This window comes from Alligator mississippiensis, chromosome 11 (genome assembly GCF_030867095.1).
Source record: "Alligator mississippiensis isolate rAllMis1 chromosome 11, rAllMis1, whole genome shotgun sequence".
Taxonomy (NCBI): domain Eukaryota; kingdom Metazoa; phylum Chordata; order Crocodylia; family Alligatoridae; genus Alligator; species Alligator mississippiensis.
In genome coordinates, this window is record NC_081834.1 from 59,164,677 (window position 1) to 59,171,890 (window position 7,214).

The following is a 7,214-nucleotide window of genomic DNA, read 5'->3' on the forward strand; positions in this document are numbered from 1 at the left end:
GATCCAACCCCATCCCACTCACACTAGTTTCTTCTCACCTGGCCTGCACCCCACCCTGCGCGTGCCCTGATTCTGCCCTTCTCCCACAAGTTTCACCTGGCCTGGATGGTCCCATGCTGTTTTGCCCCCAGATGAACAGCTGAACTCCTCCCCTCCCCATGCCCCTCCGTCCTCCCTGTTCATGATGCATCTGCCACTGTGATGAGCACCCCTGAACTTTCACTACAGTTTCTATACTTCGAAAACAGCTTTATATGTTTTAAAAAATATATTTTATCTAACCAAAGACATAAAATAGGTTGTTTAGGCTAAAAAAGATCGCTTGTTGCTTAGTTGTTTAATTGCTGGCCTCGCTAAAAAAAAAGCTATATCAACAAAGTCCCAGAAAAGGAAGGGGGGTTACTTGGGAGAGAGCTGGAATGGGGGTTACTTGCTGGGCTTGCTACACATTTCATCACATCAACAAGTTTAACCTGTTACATAGCTATATAAGGCAGATGCCCACTGGGGTGGGGGTGCTTACTTTATAAACGATTGCCAAACACCACTTTCTACACAAAAATAAAGATTAAGTTAGATCCTTCACTCCTGTGTGTTTATTGACACAAGCGCACCGGACACGAACTCACTGTCCTTTGGAGACAACAATTTCTGGCGACCCAGATGGGACCCTAGCTGACTGCCTTGCCCGGTCCACCTTTTCGGCTCCGGCAACAACTGTGGACGGCGCGAGGGCCAGGCACCACCGACCTTATTCGTCGGAGGTCTGACCGTCTCCTGGTTGCCTGACGGAGTCGTGGAGGGGTACAATGGCGCAACGCTTGAAGGACCAACTTAATCGGGCGGGGCGAGGGAGGTTTCAACGGACTGGTGAGTACTTCTTTCCATATTTTGAGCAGGTTGGGGAAGAGACGGCTTTAAATGTTCCGACCGTGTAGACGCCCTAGGCGAGTGAGATCGGGTGGCAGCCCCGTGAGCTCCCTTTGATCAGTTTGGTTCTGAGGCTGAGCGGCGGTCGCCGTCCGGTAGTCGGACAATGGGAAGTAACCAGTCCAAGATTCCACCCTGAAGTCCCTTAGGATGCATTTTGAAAAACTGGCCAAAGTTTGGAAGCGACCCTATGATGAAACAACAGATGATTCGGTATTGCAATACATGTTGGCCACAGTACCAACTTGCGGATGCTGCAGCCTGGCCGGAGAATGGGTCTTTGGATTATAGCACAATCTTGCAGTTAGTTGTTTTGTAGGCGCCAAGGGAAGTGGGATGAGATGCTTTATTAGAGGCATATATGACTTTGTATAGGGATGGGGTTACACAGAAGTCGTGTGGGATATTTAGGGGAAGCGGGGTAATGGCTTTACAGGGGGTCACCACAGTATGTCCGGAGGAGCCGGAGGAGGGAGACGTGCAGTTGCTAATTGCTCCCATGGCTCCCCCATCTCATCCTGTGAGCCCTGCGTCACCACAGGGGACTTCCACTTTCTGCGCAGAAATAAAGATTAAGTTGGATCCTTCACCCCTGTGTGTTTATTGGCACAAGTGCACCGGGCACGAACTCACTGTCCTTTGGGGACAACAACACCAAGTCTCTGGACTCGGGCCTGCACATAGGATGCCCGCCAAAAGACTTTGGCACAAATTACAAATGGGCACCCACAGACTCCCCACATTGGCATTGGGAAACGGTCCTATACTTCCCATCCCACCCTGCAATTCCACCATCTCTAGGTCCTTCCCATGGGAACAGCACTGAGAGAGAGTGCATTTGGCATCTGCCTTTCACCCTCTTCAACGTGGGGACATCCTACAACACCTTTGTGGCTACAAGTTCCAGACCTCCAGCATGACAGCGCTCCAGCACTGTGCCCTGACCTGTCGGCAGTGGATTGATAACCGTGTGTCCTTTCATATATTTCGATGTGATATTTTTCTCTGTCTCTCTTAGTAAAGGTGGTTCTTGATGAATGTGCTCCACGTGTTTTGTTTGCCCCCGTTTCCCCATGGGTGAGGTGAGACAGGGGATTCCCTGCTTTCGTGGGTGCTGATTTCTGTGAAATCATGAAGGGTGCAGAGAAAGGGAAGAGGTGCCTAGCCATGAGAGCCTGAAGTCAGTCAGATGTCGGGTTCTAGATGAAATAAGATCGGAAGAGGCTTGTGCTCTGTCTGTCTGTCTGTCTATTTGGAAAGCTTATGCTCTCAATGCATATTTGTCTTATTTAATTAGCTGATAAAGGTGCAACTCTACCTTGCTTTATTACTGAAGGAATCAATGGCCCATTTTTCCAGGCACTGCGTGGCATCCTGCTTACGCTGCACAGCGGTACAGCCTCAGCATCTCCACCTCATCACATTGGCATGCTCCAAGGATGTGGCCCCCAGCAGTGCCACAGCAAGGAGGGGGGCAAGTGGGGCGACTGCCCTGGGTGCCGAAGCGAAGGGGACGCCGAGAGGCGCTCCCCAGCTGGGGCGGGAGCAGGACGGAGCCGTGAGGGGCTTATCTGGGGAGATGGGGATGGGAAAAGGGTGGCTTCTGCTGCTGCGTACACTCCTGGCAAGCATGGGGGGGTGCCCCCCCGATCTGTGCAGGGGGCTAGGGCGGGCTGCCACTGCGGGGTTTGTCCCAGGCATCAAACTTTGGTGCTTCGGCACTGGCCTCTAGGGTGGATCTACCTAAGCCACGTTCTGGGTTCCAGATCTCTGGGAGTCTCCCCAGCCTGGGCAGCCCCTCCTCCCAGCCTAACTCCTCCCCTGCTCAATTTTCCTTCCTTCCTCCTCTTTCTCCCTGTTATACGTTTAATTAGCTCATAGAGCATACTGTTATGTATGCATGTGTCATGGGGTTGTAATTCCTGGGTTCATCCTGTGCCTCAGGGTACCTGCTGGTTGTTGCTGGGGGCTGTAGGGGCCAGAAAGAAATATTTATTCCCCTTAAAGGCAGAACCTGGCCTCTGATACAGTGCTCAGTTCTTGGTTTGGGGCCTTCCTTTGAAGCCTCAGAGAGCAGCTGGCTATTTCCAAGCTGAAACATTAAGGAAAAGGGGGGTAGCGGCAAGATGACACAAAGTGATTTCAGGTGGGAAAGACCCAGGTGGAGTGCGAGGAACTACAGAAGGATCCTGCATGATTGAGTGACTGGGCAATGAAATGGCAGATAAAAATCCAGCATTGATAAGTGTAAAGTGATGCAAATGGGCAAAAATAACCCATGCTTTACCTATTATGGGCTCTACATGAGCTGGTACCACACAGGAAAGAGATCTGGGAGTAATTGCGGACAGCTGGATAAAAAATACCAGCTCGATGGCTAAAAAATACCAGCTGGATGGCTAAAGAAGAGAATTGTGAATGAAACAAAGTCTCAGGATTCCCCTTTATAAACCCATGGTGCCCCCACACACTGAAGACTGTGCCCAGGTCTGGTCCCCGCATCTCAAGAAGGAAATCAAAGAACTAGAGAGGGGCACCAAGAATCATGAGTGTCACAGAGGGGCTTCCTTCCACATGAGAGCCGGTAAAAGAGGCCAGGTCTATTCAGTTTAGAAAAGACCTGCTTGAGGGGGACCATGTGAAGGGTTTACAAGATACTAAATGGGGAAGAGTAAGTCAATAGGGATTTATTATTGACTCTCTTGCAGTACAAGAACTGGGGTGCCAGGATGAAACTAGTAGGGAGTATGTCGAAAGCAAACACAAGGAAGTTTTTTTTCACCCAGCAGGTCATTAGAGTGTGGGACCCGTTGTACCAGATGTGGTGGAAACTGTTCAAACAGGGATTGGACATATTCTTGGAGGAAAGGGGCATCAGTAGGTATTGAGCACAGGAGTGAGGGGCACGGCCTCTGAATCAGGGCTTCCTAGACCTTAAATGCTGGAGGCTGCAAGTGAGAAACCATGGATAGCCCTGGTCAGACACAGTTTACTCTCCCTTCCAGCATGTGCTGTCTGCCATGGTGCGACACAAGAGACTGGGCAAGACAGACCTGTGGTCTGACCCGGTATATAGCACTTCTGTGCTTAATTCAGTGTGGAGGAGATGGCTTGGTGCCGTGAAGGAAGGAGCTGGTAGTCGGGATCCAGGACTCCTAGGTTTCATCAATAGATCACTAGTTCTGGGATCCAGGACTCCTGGAAGTTTCATCCTAGCAGCTTGGCTAAAATGCTAGGGGGCCCCAGCATCAAAAGCCTACGTTCCCTCTCTGCAGCTACATCCCCATGGGTTTGCTCCCCCCAGAGTAGTTCATGCGCTGAGTGCAGCCAGGCAGGGTCTGTTGCCCCCTTATGAGCTCACAAGGACCCTCCCATTCTGACCTCACCATGACGTCACTCCCTGACTACCTCCTAGGGCCCAGGGACCCTCAGGTGGGCAGGTGCCAAGAAAGAGGTGGAGGAGAGAGGTTGCTGTATCTTCTGCTCCACCAACCTGGCAACTTACCAGCATGGATTTTCTGGTCAAATCCATCCTGGTTTTACTCGTATCTCAAGTGGGCTTTTGGCTTTGCAGGTACGTTGGGGGGGGGGGGGGGCAGAGGGGAGGAGGCTTCTGGGCTTTGCTGGATGTCTCCTCCTCTCCTTTCTGCTCCATGTGTCAGGATGTTCTTAACCCTCTTGTAGAGGCAGGGGAAACACCCTGGAACTGGGTCAATTAAGGCAGTTTCCTTGAGTCTTCCCAGGGATAACTGTTCCCCTGGCATGGTTTAGTACCCGCCTCGGGGTTGGGGCTTCAAGCCCACTTTCTGGAAATGGGAGGCTCCTCCCTAGCTTGCATCTGCGGCCGTATGTATGACTGAGGGCAGGCGAAACTTGGGGGCATCTTAACACCAAGTCTCTGGACTCGGGCCTGCACGTAGGATGCCCGCCAAAAGACTTTGGCAAGATCTGAAGCCCCTGGCGGGGGTGGAGGATGTTTGCCAGTTGTAGGGCCACTTATGGTTTGGACTGACTCATGAATTTAGACTCGATTCGGCTGGTTTGGCTTGCAACATGAAACATTTCTTTAAAAAAACCCCGAACTAAACAAAACAAAACCTGTTTTTAGAGGCGTTGGGTGTCGGCTGCAACTGATGCCGGGGATGGTGACAGGGCTGTGCTAATGCTCCTGCTGGGACGACAGGCTCCTGGCTAGAGGGTCTTGTCCCTCTGCTCAGGGTCCCCGTTGGGATGGTGGGACCTGCCGGGCGGGCACCAGTTCTCCGGCCCTGTGGGGTCCAGGGAGCTGCCCTCTAGCCCGCTGCTCTCTGTGTGTGCAGACCGTTCGTCGGAGGCTGAGGCAGATACTGGGAAGAGCCAAGCTGGGAGGTGAGTAGCCTCGGGCCCTGGCCTGGGGCAGGAAAGAGCACGGCCCCCTGCCTCCTCCCAGCCGACAGGAGCCACGGAGGAGCAGCCAGGGCCCCGCTCACAGGCTGGGGGTGCCAGCTGGGGAGGGGCAGAGTCTCCCCAGGCCCACGCCAGCTCCTTCCTCTCTCCCTTACAGCAGCTTGGGGACACGTGGAGGAGACACCACCACGCCAGTGCACACAGTAAGCACTGCCCCGTGCCCCTGCAGCCTCCCGGGGCCTGAGAGACCCCTTTCTGCCAGGGATGGGGCTGGCTCAGGAAAGGGAGGAGGGGAGGGGGCAATGCAGCCATAGGAGATGTCCTCCTCTTTGTCCTGCAGCTGCCCCATGCCTGGGCACAGGCTCAGCCTCGAGCGCACACTGCAGCTGGTGGAAAGGAGGCTCCAGCACATGACCTGGCACCTGATGAGATCTGAACCCGTAAGAGCTGAGAGGGGAAGGTGCGGGGTCTCTGAGGGGGCCTGTTCCCAGAGGGGACCTGGAAGCCATGTTTTCTGTGGTCTTTGGGAGGACACAGCCCCGCCCCACGTCCCCCAGGGTCTGGACCGTGTGGGGCGGGGTGGAGGAGACGTGCCCTGCCCCGCATCTCATCTCTGCCCCTCGTCTCCTCTCTGCCACAGGCCCAGACCTGCATGTCCTGCACCATCCTGGATCTCCGAGGAGCCCGAGGAAACGGAGGACCCTGACGCTGCCTTCATGCAACCTCCCAGCCATGCTGCTGTGGGGGATGCCTTCATGGGGCCGTTGCCGTTGGCCTGCCTAAGGGAGACCTTTGTGCTTTTGCAGGAAGATGGCGTGGCTCTCCCCAGCCCAGCCTGGCACCCCCCTAAGTCCCCACCAGGACAGGCAGATGGGTGTCAGAGTCAGCCCATGCCTGTGCCAGTGCTGGAGCTGGCAGTTGCCCGGCATCTGGGCTTACACATCTGGTGCCTGGAGCTGCAGCACCACCTGGGCCTCCCCAGCCCGGATGCCAAGTCACTGCCCGTCTGATCCCCCCAGTGCTGCTCCGGTGCCCCCGTCCCACATACGCTGAGAGACGCCGGCTCTGGAAGAGCATCTCCCGCACCCCTCGGGATTCCCGCGCAGCCCTGCGGGTCTCGCACCCGCTGCCCGCCCTGCCTGAGGAGGCGCCACAGTGTGAGGAGGCTGAGGCCGTGAAGACAGAGGAGCCTGGATCCAACCCACGGGATAAGGCCGCGCGGCCTCCGGGATTGGACACCCAGGAGCCCTGTGTCTGCCTCCCCAAGCCCTTGCCCTGCCGGGCCCTGAGGCTCATGAGCCTCCCTGAGGCTGCCCTGAGCCAGCCCGCGCCCCATGCTGACACCAGTCTTTCCAGCAGGGGAGCCCGGAGACACAGCCTCCACTGGCCCGCGGTTCCCAGGGGATGGCTCCGTGTGGGAAAGAGACTCCCTCAGCCGCCCAGGGCCATCCTCGGGCGAAGCCTTGCAGCACGGCTGAGCCAGAGAAGGGCCCAGAGCACCGCCACCCCCCCCCCGAACCCCTGCAGGCCACTGGGGAGCACCAGCCTGCAGTGGAAGCTGCACCTCCTGGCCCCAGAGCCTCCGGGCAAGCAGGATCCTGCAGACACCACCGTGTTGCCAGGGGAAGCCAGCACCAAGGTCCCAGACCCATCTGAGGATGTTTGTGCTTCCCAGGAGGCGTCGGAGCGGCACCTCATGGGGAAGCAGCTGCAGGAGGTGACTGAGCCAGGCCCGGCCTCTTGCCAAATGCCCTCAGGGGCAGAGACTGATCCAGGAAAGGAGGACCTGTCCCACCCGTGGCGCACCACCAATGGAAGTGCAACGAACAGCATCAGATGCCTCCTTCCCACCCCAGTGAGAGGCCGCCATGGAGGAAGGGAGCGGTGGAGCCTGGAAC

General features: G+C 55.8%; 2 long non-coding RNA genes across 3 annotated transcripts; both read left to right on the forward strand.

Annotated features, from left to right (window-relative positions):
- Window positions 1–466: 466 nt before the first annotated feature.
- LOC132244156 (uncharacterized) lies at window positions 467–1,968 on the forward strand. Its single transcript, XR_009455754.1, has 2 exons — window positions 467–870; window positions 1,732–1,968. It is a non-coding gene; the product is annotated as an uncharacterized LOC132244156 (long non-coding RNA).
- A 3,299-nt stretch (window positions 1,969–5,267) lies between these two features.
- On the forward strand, window positions 5,268–6,244 carry LOC132244152 (uncharacterized). Of its 2 annotated transcripts, none has more exons than XR_009455749.1 (3): window positions 5,268–5,298; window positions 5,474–5,519; window positions 5,957–6,244. It is a non-coding gene; the product is annotated as an uncharacterized LOC132244152 (long non-coding RNA). The 2 variants fall into 2 exon arrangements; XR_009455750.1 differs by lacking the exon at window positions 5,957–6,244 and adding an exon at window positions 5,657–5,906.
- Window positions 6,245–7,214: the final 970 nt, after the last annotated feature.